This window comes from Nerophis ophidion, linkage group LG23, assembly GCF_033978795.1.
Source record: "Nerophis ophidion isolate RoL-2023_Sa linkage group LG23, RoL_Noph_v1.0, whole genome shotgun sequence".
NCBI classification, from domain to species: Eukaryota; Metazoa; Chordata; class Actinopteri; order Syngnathiformes; family Syngnathidae; genus Nerophis; species Nerophis ophidion.
In genome coordinates, this window is record NC_084633.1 from 931,849 (window position 1) to 944,944 (window position 13,096).

Genomic DNA, 13,096 nt, shown 5'->3' on the forward strand with positions numbered 1-13,096 from the left:
TGGCTATAAAAGGGGTGCCCCGGTGACCCGCGTCCGGGCTAAGGAAATTTGGGTCAATGCTTTGTCTTCTTCATATTGTTCTTCGAGCTGCTTTTTGTCTGATCCCTCACCTAGGACCTGTTTGTTTTGGGAGACCCTAACAGGGAGAATAAAGCCCCTGGACAACATAGCTCTGTGGAGAGACAAAGCCGACGGGCCGACAGCGGGCTGAGAAGAGCAGCGATCCTGGCCGAGATGGGGGCCAGGAGGCGGGGCATGCGGCGGAGAGAGGAGGCGTGACGCACTCGGAGCCGCACGGGTGCAGCTATCACCACACAGCTGCGCTCAATCGCATCATCTGTTCCTGCAGCATGAACAGGGGGAAGGAGGAACATTCAGGGGAAAGTAGGAGAAGGAACCCACCGGAGAAGACCGACCACGAGCAACGACGAACAAAACCTGAGAGACAATGAGTCCCCGCCACAGACCCAAACTCCGGACACCGCAAGGTGCACCGTGACCAGAAGCAGGAATCGCCCGTGCACTGCAAAGTGACACGACGGTCAGGCGCGCACTGCAAAGTGCCGCGACAACTAGGCAAGAAGACTTAACAAATATTGAAGTAATAAAGTCAAGTCAAACCTGCTACAATGCTTCATGTGTTGGACGGCACCGCAACTCACACCCGGACTGCAGGAAGTCCGTCACAAGCTCCTAGGATCATTGGGACACGCAAACTCCTCTACCAAGATAAGGTTGCAACTCAGAGAGTATGACAATTATACTGTTATATTGAATAAAACAACTACCTTGTGTCTTTGCGAACCTTGAAAAAGATAATTTTTCTAGTACAACTGACCAAGATAAATATCTCGAGACATTATTAGCCATTTTGCATGTGTTGTTGAGAAGTTATGTTTGAATACATTTTTATTGCTTTTTTTGCATTATCTCAGGATTCAAAAAACATCATTGTCATGTTGAGTAAAAAAAAACTACGTGTTGCCTTTGCAAGATTCAAAAAGCATATGTTTCGAGCAAAACTCCCCAAGATGCATTATTGCAGCCTTTATTAGCCATTTTTCATGAGTGGTTTACAAGTTATGTTTAAATAACTGTCATAATAAATGTTACAGTATACATTCATATTCAGTAGAACCTAATTTTTATATTTGCAAACCATGGAAAAACAACTGTTTCTAGTAAAACTCACAAGGAGGGGAGGATGCCGGACGGACCTGGCAGGCCCAAACGAATTGTGAGTGTCTGCTGGGAACACCTAGCAGGGTCTCCTGTCAGAGAGTTTCAATTAACACCCGCGGAAAAACTTTGAACATGTCACGAGGGAGGTGCTAGATATTGAGTTTGAGTGGACCATGTTCCGTGCCTCTATAGTCGAGGCGGCTGATTGGAGCTGTGGCCGCGGCGGTAATCCTAGAACCCGCTGGTGGACACCAGCAGTGAGGGATGCCGTCAAGGTGAAAATGAGCCCTATCGGGACCTTTTGGCTCATGGGACTCCAGAGGCGGCGGACAGGTACCGACAGGCCAAGCGAAGTGTGGCTTCAGCGGTCGTGGAGGCAAATTCTGGACCACCATCGCCGCCTAAGGGGGGAGAAACAGTGCACTGTCAACGCCGTGTATGGGGAGGATGGTGTGCTTTTGACCTCTACTGCTGCTGTTGTGGATCAGTTGAGGGAATACTTCAAATACTTGCTCAATCCCACCAACGTTTCTTCCTATGAGAAAGCAGTGCCTGGGAATCTGTGGTGGGCTCTCCTTTTTCTGGGGATGATGTTGCCAAGGTAGTTAAAAAGCTCCCCGGCAGCAAAGCCCAAAGGGTGGAAGAGATCTGCCCAGAGTTCCTTAAGGCTCTGGAGGCTGTGGGGCTGTCTTGGTTGACCAGACTCTGCAACATCGCGTGGACATCGGGGGCGGTACCTCTGGATTGGCAGACCGGGGTGGTGGTTCCTCTCTTTAAGAAGTGGAACCGGAGGGTGTGTTCCAACTACTATGGGATCACTCTCCTCAGCCTTCAAACGTAATTTTTGTGTTTGTGAACCTTTCCAAAATACCTGATTCTGCTAAAACATACATTAATTCAATATTACAGGCTTTTTAGACAGATTCCATGTTTGGTTTTGGAGTTATGTTTATAACTGTCATACTAAATATGAAGGGTTTACAATCATAACTCCAGAACCAAACATGAAATTTGTCCAAAAAAGCCTGTAATATTGAATCAGGTATTTTGGAAAGGTTCACAAATACAAAAATTAGGTTTTTCTGGCCTCATATTGGTCACACTCAAAATGACAATTTTGAAACATAACTCCAAAAGTAAAAATGCAAATTGTCTAAGAATGCCTGAAGAAATTTATCTTTGAGAGTTTTCCTGAAAATCAAAACATTTGATAAGGTTTGCAAAAAAAAAAGGAATTTTATACTAAATTTGACAGCAATGTACTTAGAATCCTGAGATAATGCGAAAAAAGCAATACAAATGTATTCCAACGTAATTCCTAATCCAAACGTGCAAAATGTCTAAAAATGCCTGTGATATTGAATAAATGTGAGTTTTACTAGATACAGTTGTTTTTCTATGGTTTGCAAATACAAAATTTAGGTTTTACTCAATGTGATTGTAACACTCAATATGACGGTTATTTAAACATAACTCCTACAACACACATGAAAAATGGCTTATAATGCATCTTTGGGAGTTTTAGTCGAAACATATGCTTTTTTAAATCTTGCAAATGCAAAAAGTAGTTTTTTACTCAATATGACTATAATGTTCTTAGAATCCTGAGATAATGCGAAAAAAGTATTACAACTGTATTCAAACATAACTTCTAAACAAAACATGCAAAATGGCTATAAATGCCTAGAGATATGTATTTTCGTTAGTTGTACAAGAAAATTTGTCTTTTGTAAGGTTTGCAAAGACACAAGTTAGTTTTTTTATTCAATATAACAGTATAACTGTCATACTAAATATGAAAGTTTTATAATCATAACTCCAAAACCAAACATGAAATTTGTCTAAAAAAGCCTGTAATATTGAATTTATGTGAGTTTTACCAGAATAAGGTATTTTGGAAAGGTTCACAAATACAAAAATTTGGTTTTCCTGGCCTCATGTTGGTCACACTCAAAATGACAGTTTTGAAACATAACTCCGAAAGTAGAAATTCAAAATGTCTAATAATGCCTGAAGGAATGTATCTTTGAGAGTTTTCCTGGAAAAAACATTTGGTAAGGTTTGCAAAAACAAAAAGTATTTTTTTTTACTAAATTTGACATAATTGTACTTAGAATGCTGAGATAATGCGAAAAAAGCAATAAAAATGTATTCCAACATAATTCCTATTTCAAACGTGCAAAATGTTTAAAAATGCCTGTGATATTGAATACATGTGAGTTTTACTAGATACAGTTGTTTTTCTATGGTTTGCAAATACAAAATTTACGTTTTACTCAATATGACTGTATACTGTAACACTCAATATGACAGTTATTTAAACATAATTCCTAGACCACACATGAAAAATGACTAATAATGCCTATAATATTAAATTTTTGGGAGTTTTACTCGAAACATATGCTTTTTTAAATGTTGCAAATGCATAATGCATTTTTTTACTCAATATGACTATAATGTTCTTTGAATCCTGAGATAATGCGAAAAAACCAATAAAAATGTATTCACACATAACTTCCAAACAACACATGAAAAATGGCTAATAATGTCTAGAGATTTGTATTTTTGTTAGTTGTACTACAAAAATGATCTTTTGTAAGGTTTGCAAAGACACAAGTTAGTTTTTTTTATTCAATATAACAGTGTTACTGTGATACTAAATATGAAAGGTTTATAATCATAACTCCAAAACCAAACATGAAATCTGTCTAAAAAAGCCAATAATATTGTATTTATGTGAGTTTTAGCATAATCAGGTATTTTGGAAAGGTTCACAAATACAAAAATAAGGTTTTACTGGCTTCATATTGGTCACACTCAAAATGACAATTTTGAAACATGACTCCAAAAGTAGAAATGCAAAATGTCTAATAATGCCTGAAGAAATGTATCTTTGAGAGTTTCCCTGGGAAAAAAAAACATTTGGTTAGGTTTGCAAAAACAAAAAGTAATTTTTTATTAAATTTAACAGTAATGTACTTAGAATCCTGAGATAATGCGAAAAAAGCAATAAAGATGTGTTCCAACATAATTCCTAATCCAAACGTGCAAAATGTCTAAAAATGCCTGTGATATTGAATACATGTGAGTTTTACTAGATACAGTTGTTTTTCTGTGGTTTGCAAATACAAAATTTAGGTTTTATTCAATATGACTGTATACTGTAACACTCAATATGACAGTTATTTAAACTTTAGTCTACACCACACATGAAAAATGGCTAATAATGCCTGAAATAATGCATCTATGGGAGTTTTACTCGAAACATATGCTTTTTTAAATGTTGCAAATGCAAAAAGTAGTTTTTTACTCAATATGAATATAATGTTCTTAGAATCCTGAGATAATGCGAAAAAAGCAATACAAATGTATTCAAACATAACTTCTAAACAACACATGCAAAATGGCTAATAATGCCTAGGGATATGTATTTTCGTTAGTTGTACGAGAAAAATGATCTTTTGTAAGCTTTGCAAAGACAAAATTTAGTTTTTTTATTCAATATAACAGTATAACTGTCATACTAAATATGAAAGGTTTATAATCATAACTCAAAAACCAAACATGAAATTTGTCTAAAAAAGCCTGTAATATTGAATTTATGTGAGTTTTACCAGAATCAGGTATTTTGGAAAGGTTCACAAATACAAAAATCAGGTTTTACTGGCCTCATATTGATCACACTCAAAATGAAAATTTTGAAACATAACTCCAAAAGTAGAAATGCAACATTTCTAATAATGCCTGAAGAAATGTATCTTTGAGAGTTTTCCTGAAAAAAAAAAAACATTTGGTAAGGTTTGCAAAAGCAAAAAATTATTTTTTTACTAAATTTGACAGAAATGTACTTAGAATCCTGAGATAATGCGAAAAAAGCAATAAAAATGTATTCCAACATAATTCCTAATCCAAACGTGCAAAATGTCTAAAAATGCCTGTGATATTGAATAAATGTAAATTTTACTAGATACAGTTGTTTTTCTATGGTTTGCAAATACAAAATTTAGGTTTTACTCAATATGACTGTAGTAAAGTGACTTACTCCTTATAATGCTCAACTCGAACTTTTAATGAAGATCAGCCCTCAGATACATAATACAGCCATTAGCTCTACAGCTGTCAAAACACTACTCGCCCCGTTGCCTAGGAACCTGCCTGAACCCCCTAGTGGTGGTCACGGTGCAGCCTGATCAAAAATGGCACATTAACATTACAACATTCCCTCCACCCATAGTCCAGTCAAATATTCATAGTCCCCTCTTAGTGTAATACACAACCCCCAGAAATCACTGAGTCTGTGTGAAAACATAGTCCTTGAGATATGATGGAGGTTTCCTTTGGCGAGCGGTGCCCCTGACTCCCACTTCTGCATCATGTGCTTGATCACCTGTTTCAGGCTCATCTGGTTCCTGATCAAATAGTTCCTGATCAACTGGTTCCTGATCAACTGCTCCTGGTGGTGCTGAATGGAAATCCTCTGGAAAACTGTCCCCTGGATGTGTCACGAAGAGTTTCCTTCTGATCATAACGTGGACGGATCTGATCTTGATGTCTTCTCACCAGCTTGCCATCTTGAGTTTTTGCTGTCCAAGACACTGGACCAGTCCTCTACACGAGTCTTGCTGGAATCCATTTCTGGCCCGCATATCCTCGTATGTATATGGCTTCACAGTATGTGAACACTCGGTCCCTGGCCCTTTTGTCATGGTTCTGTTTTTGTTTTTCCTGGTTTGAGCTCATTTTGTCTGACAGTGGTGGCCTGACCATGTCCAGCTGCGTTCGCAATCTCCTGTTCATTAGCAGCTCCGCAGGTGTGGTGCCGGTTGTAGTCTGAGGAGTTGATATGTATTTAAACAGGAACCTCGACACCTTTGTTTCCACACTTCCCTCCCCCATCTTCCTGATGGCTTCCTTGAAGACCCGTACAGCACGCTCCGCACAGCCATTTGAGGACGGGTGGTATGGGGCTGTTGTTACATGTTTTACGCCATTTTTTCTGAGGAAATGTTCAAACTCTGCAGTGACCAGACTTGGCCCATTGTCTGTAACCAGATTTGCTGGGATGCCATGAGTGGCAAATATGCTTCTCAATTTCTCAATAGTTATTGAAGAGGTTATGGACTGCATTGGGATGATCTACATCGACTTGGAGTAAGCATCGATGACAATCAGAAATTTTTTTCCTAGAATGGGCCCGCAAAAATCCAAATGTAGTCTCACCCATGGCTGATTTGGCCACTCCCAGAGATGTAGCGGCGCGGCCGGAGGTGTGGCCTGGTTAGCTTGACATGTATGGCATCTGCGCACTGCGCACAACTCCTCATCCATGTGGGGCCACCACACGTAACTCCGGGCTAGGGATTTCATCCTTGAGACCCCTGGATGAGCTGCATGTAGCTCTTCCGTCATTACCTGCCGACCTGGAGGTGGTATTACCACCCTTGTACCCCACAGAAGGTAGCCATCTTCCACACTCAGCTCATGCTGTCTTTTCATATACGGCTTCACTCGTGGATCAGTACATACCTTGGGCCAGGAACCATGTAACAGCCATTGTTGCACTCTGGACAAAATTGGATCTCGTCTGGTCCAGTCCCGGATCTGCTTGGCTTGCAATGGTGTGCCATTCATGTGTTCCATCAGCATTATTACCTCTTCCTCACGTGGTGTACTGCTGGGCATGACTGGTAATGGGAGTCGGCTCAAAGCATCAGCGTTGCCAAGTTTCGAGCCTTCCTTGTATTCTAAGGTGTATTCATAAGCTGCCAAAAGCAAGGCCCACCTCTGCATTCTGGCTGCCGCCAACTGTGGAATGCTTTTGCTCTCACCCAAAAGACCCGCGTAGCGGTTTGTGATCTGTGACAATGGTGCAGGGCTTGCCGAAAAGGTATTGATGAAATTTTTTTAGGCCAAACATGATGGCTAATGCCTCCTTTTCCAATTGAGAGTAACCCCTCTCAGCCACTGTTAGTGAACGTGACATGTATCCAATGGGCCTCTCTGAACCATCTGGGAAACGGTGCGATAGAACGGCTCCCACACCATATGGCGAAGCATCACAGGCCAAATAAAGTGGCTTTCCGTCATCAATAATTTATTAGATTGGAGACACTTTTTTGCTGCCTCGAATGCTCGACTCTGATTCGTTGTCCATTTCCACGCATTTCCCTTTCTCAACAGTTCGTGTAAAGGCTCCAAGATGGTGGATATGTTTGGCAAGAATCTGTGATAGTAATCTAGCATTCCAAGGAACGATTTCAACTGTGTCTTGTCAGTTGGCTGAGGAGCATTTACAATGGCTTCAACCTTGTCCGCCACTGGATGGATGCCGTTGCAGTTGATTTTATAACCGAGATACACTACCTCGGGTGCCATAAACACACATTTTTGTCGTCGCAAGCGAAGGCCTGCAGCTGCAATTCTCTCAAGCACCGCTCCGAGATTTTTTAAGTGGCTAGCATCATCCTTCCCTGCTACTAAAATGTCGTCCACTTTCACCACTACTTGAGGCAGTCCCTGCAATAGACCATCCATGGTGCGCTGGAAAATGCCTGGTGTCGAAGACACCCCATACGGCAATCTTGTGTACTGGTATAGTCCTCGATGTGTGTTTATTGTGGTGAAATTCTTTGAGTCCTCATGTAACCTGAGTTGCTGGTAGGCTTGAGACATGTCCAGTTTTGTAAAAATTTTTCCACCTCCTAATACTGCTAACAAGTCCTCTGTTTTCGGGATTGGGTAGTTATCTAATTTTGACACTGGGTTTACAGCGACTTTATAGTCCCCACAGATTCTAGTTGTTTTGTCCGGTTTTATGATGGGCACAATGGGGGCGGCCCACTCCGAAAAGTTCACGGGTTCAAGAATGCCTTCCTTCTCCAGCCTCACTAATTCAGCCTCAACTTTGTCTTTTAGTGCATATGGCAGTGGTCGAGCTCTGAAATATCTTGGCTTGGCCTCTCGCTCAACATGGATTTTTGCTGAGGCCCCGACTAACGTACCCAGTTCCTTCTTAAAAACATCCTCATGTCTCGTGAGTAGCTCATCTAAGTCCTGCTATATACTTAACCTTAGGCTAAATACAGTGCTCCAATCTATTTCAATTGCTTTCAGCCAATTTCTGCCCATGAGATTTGGGCCCTCTCCCTTTACCACCAGTAATGGTAATTGTTTAGCCTGCCCTCTGTAGCTGACTTGCACATGCAGTTTCCCTAACACTCCCACCTTGTCTTTGGTGTAGGTGTATAGTTTCACGTGTGTTTGCTGGAGTCTTCCTCCCTCATCTTTTGGTATGTGTCCTCAGTAATTATCGCCATGCCTGCTCCAGTGTCAATTTCAAATTCAATGTCATGTCCATTTATTTGTATGTGCTCTTTGTATGGTTCCAGTTTCTCCTCCATAGTTAGGTTATTGAGTGTGTGTGCATATTCTACATTTTCGGTCTCATTTCCCAACCTGTAAGTTGCACCTGATGTTGGTCCTTCAGGTTTCCTTATCTGCCTGGCACTACGACATTTTCTGGCCAAGTGCCCCCTCTTGTGGCAATTATGGCAAACTGCATCAACGAACCGGCAGTCTGTCGGCCCATGACTACCACCGCACCTGAATCAGCCACTCAGGGGGACTCGCCGATCTGCTCCTGCCTGGACTTTGTGGACCGTTCCATCTGCCCCAGTTAGTTGCAAGTCCGCCAGGTCCTTGGATGCTGTTTCCATCGATGTGGCCAAGTCAATGGCCCGTGCCAGAGTCAATTTTTCATCATCCTCAGACAACAAATGACGTTGGATGCGATCATCGTTGATACCAAACACGAGTCTGTCTCTAAGCATGTCATCTAATGCAGTTCCAAATTTGCAATGTTCCGTGAGCCTCCTAGCTCCGCGACAAATGAAGGAATGGACTGACCTTGTGGTCTCAATTTGGAATGAAATTTGAATCGTTCCAAAATCAAACTGGGTTTCGGCGCAAAGTGATCCGTTAATTTCTGAAGCATCTCCGTCAATGTCATGTCTATATCCGCCGGCTTAGCGGGCTGGCACAAATCTCGCAACACTGCATATACTTTGGCCCCACACGAACTCAGGAAAATTGCCTTCTTTTGTCCTTCATCTGTGATTTTGTTAGCCACGAAGTAAAAGTCCAGTTGTTCAGCATACTGTTGCCAATCATCCGTATAGCTTGGTCAAACTCCGTTAAATTTCCAAAGAACGCCATTGATGTCTTGATTTTTTATCCCGTCCCCGTCGCCAATTTAGTAAAGTGACTTACTCCTTATAATGCTCAACTCGAACTTTTAATGATGATCAGCACACAGATACATTATACACAGCCATTAGCTCTACAGCTATCAAAACACTACTCGCCCCGTTGCCTAGGAACCCGCCTGAAGCCCTTAGTGGTGGTCACGGTGCAGCCTGATCAAAAATGGCACATTAACATTACAACAATGACTGTATACTGTAACACCCAATATGACAGTTATTTAAACATAACGCCTAAACCACACATGAAAAATGGCTAATAATGCCTGAAATAATGCATCTTTGCGAGTTTTACTCGAAACATATGCTTTTTTAAATATTGCAAATGCAAAAAGTATTTTTTTTTCTCAATATGACTATAATGTTCTTGGAATCCTGAGATAATGCGAAAAAAGCAATAAAATTGTATTTCAACATAACTTCTAAACAACACATGCAAAATGTCTAATATTGCCTAGAGATATGTATTTTCGCTAGTTGTACTAGAAAAATTATCTTTTGTAAGGTTTACAAAGACACAATTTAGGTTTTTTTTTTTCAAAATAACAGTATAACTGTCACACTAAATAAAAAAAGGATAATAATCATAACTCCAAAACCAAACATGAAATTTGACTAAAAAAGCCTGTAATATTGAATTATTGTGAGTTTAAGCAGAATCAGGTATTTTGGAAAGGTTCACAAAGACAAAAATGAGGTTTTACTGAATAATGGCTAATAATGCCTGAAATAATTCATCTTTGGGAGTTTTACTCGGAACATATGCTTTTTGAAATCTTTCATATGCAAAAAGTAGTTGTTTTACTCAATATGACAATAATGTTCTTAAAATCCTGAGATAATGCGAAAAAAGCAATAAAAATGTTTTCAAACACAACTTTTAAACAACACATGCAAAACGGCTAATAATGCCTAGAGATGTGTATCTTTGTTAGTTGTAGTAGAAAAATGCTCTTTTGTAGGGTTCACTGTAAAAAAAAAATCCAATTTTTATGGTTAGTTTACTCTAAATTTCTACTGTAATTTTTCAATTTTTTTAAATAGGTTATAAAAATGTAGAATTGAAGATAATTATCTGTAAATAAACAAACCGCCTGTTGTTTTAAGTAATATGCCAGTAATGACAAACTATGTATATTCCATTTTTTTTACAGAAAAATACCAAATTAAGTAAACATATTATTTTCTGTTTTCTCAAATTACTTTCAATTTCTTGTAAAATTACAGTAATTAACTTTAATTAAATATGTAGCTTGTTATATAAAAGTCTTTGTCCATACTAACAATCTAACGGTTTTATATGTAATTTTAAGGTAAATCAATTTTTTTAAATATTATGTGTATTTTCACATTCAAGTCGAAAACCCATACTCACTACAAATGCACGACTTGTTTGTTCCATCTACAGCAAAATTAAATTGCTGACTTGCTAGGCAAGGATGATTGTGGTGCTATTTCAAAAGGCCCGGGCAATATATCAATTTTATTGATATATTCAAGTTTTTTGATGCAAACAATTTAAAAAATGTAAAAATACAGTGGGGCAAAAAAAAGCATTTAGCCTCTTATAAAAGGTTTATGCTCAAACTAACAATTAAATTTTTTTCTCTGTAATATGACATACATCAGTGACTGCAAGACATGCTTAATCAACAGTCAACAGCCTTACAGATCACACTGACGGTGGCCGTACAAACAATTTTAACAATGTTACAAATATGCTTCACAATGTGGAGCCACATCAAACAAGAATGACAAACACATTTCAGGAGAATATCTTCACCATAACACAACATTAACACAACAGAAACAATACTCAGAATTCCATGTGTTGCAATATACACCCCACCATCTAACCCCGCCCACCTCAACCAACGCACGGAAGGGGGCGGTGATGTTTAAAGGCGCGGAGTTGGGTGGTAGCGGGGGTGTAACCTGGAAAAGTCAGCACTGCAAGGGCTTTTGGGTATTTGTTATGTTGTGTTTAAGTTTTATTACAGTGAGGATGTTTTCCTGAAATGTGTTTATCATTCTTGTTCGATGTGGGTTCACAGTGTGGTGCATATTTGTAACAGCGTTAAAGTTGTTTGTACAGCCACTGTCAGTGTGACCTGTGTAGCTGTTGACCAAGTATATCTTGCAGTCACTAACATATGTACGACAATACCGTGCGCATCACATGCCTCAATTGGCACACTGATGATTTGGTGATTGAGCGTACAAAAAACCCCACCATGGTACTACATGTCATATTCGCCCGGCCAAACTTTGAGTCAATCCTACATGAGGGTCAGTGAATTTCTCGCGGTGAAATGGTGGGGTTTGTAAGTATGTTGCTAGTTTGGGATAGCCATTTATGCAAGGTTAGCCCACTTTAAATCAATTTCCTACATCCAGTCGCCCCCGGGTAAAGTGATTGAGACACCCCTGATCCTAACAATTCAGAAAAAAATCTGTGAAACAATGGTATTTTTCTGTGGAACCGCCAGCATTGTCACTTCACTAAAGGTGGCTGATCGTAATGATTTGGAAAAACTCTGAAGAATAAAGGTATTTTTCTGCAGAACTGTTAGCATCGTCACTTTATTAAAGGTGGTTGATCCTAATAATTTAGTAAAAATCTGTAAAATTACGATATTTCTCCCCAAAACGTTTCATGAAAATTTCTGTAAATATAATGTTTTTGATCATTATTTGGTTTACACGGTTTTACTTTAATTTTATGGTTTTTGTTTGGCCGCCGTAGCTGTGAGTAAATTAACGTTTTTTTACAGAATTTATTTTTACAGTGTTTGCAAAGATACAAGTTTTTTTTTTTTTATTCAATATAACAGTATAACCGTCATATTTAAATATGAAAGGTTCATAAACATAACTCCTAAATCAAACATGAAATCTGTCTAAAAAAGCCTGTAATATTGACTTTATGTGAGTTTTACCTGAATTAGGTATTTTGGAACGGTTCAAAAATAAAAAAAATTGGTTTTACTGGCCTCACATTGGTCACACGCAATAAGACAGTTTTTGACCATATCTCCAAAAATACACATGCAAAATTAAAATTAAAATGCCTGAAGAAATGTATCTTTGTGAGTTTTACTGGAAAAAAAAAATCTGTAAGGTTTGCAAAAACAAAAATAAATGTTTTACCCAATTTAACAGTAATTTACTTAAAATCCTGAGATAATGCAAAAAGATCAATACAAATGTATTCCAACATAATTCCTAATCCAAACGTGCAAATTGTCTAAAAATGCCTGTAATATTGAATCCATGTGAGTTTTACTAGATACAGTTGCTTTTCTATGGTTTGCAAATACAAAAATTAGGTTTTACTCAATATGACTGTATACTGTAACACTCAATATGACAGTTATTTAAACATAACTCCTACACCACACATGAAAAATGGTTAATAATGCCTGAAAAAATGCATCTTTGGGAGTTTTACTCGAAACGATTGCTTTCTTAAATCTTTGCAATGCAAAACGTAGTTGTTTTACTCAATATGACAATAATGTTCTTAGAATCCTGAGATAATGCGAAAAAAGCAATAAAAATGTTTTCAAACACAACTTTTAAACAACACATGCAAAACGGCTAATAATGCCTAGAGATGTGTATCTTTGTTAGTTGTAGCAAAAAATGATCTT

The 13,096-nt window shown here is 38.8% G+C and overlaps 1 pseudogene; it reads right to left on the minus strand.

Annotated features, from left to right (window-relative positions):
- Positions 1-5,625: 5,625 nt before the first annotated feature.
- On the minus strand, positions 5,626-9,351 carry LOC133541777 (uncharacterized protein K02A2.6-like; annotated as a pseudogene).
- Positions 9,352-13,096: the final 3,745 nt, after the last annotated feature.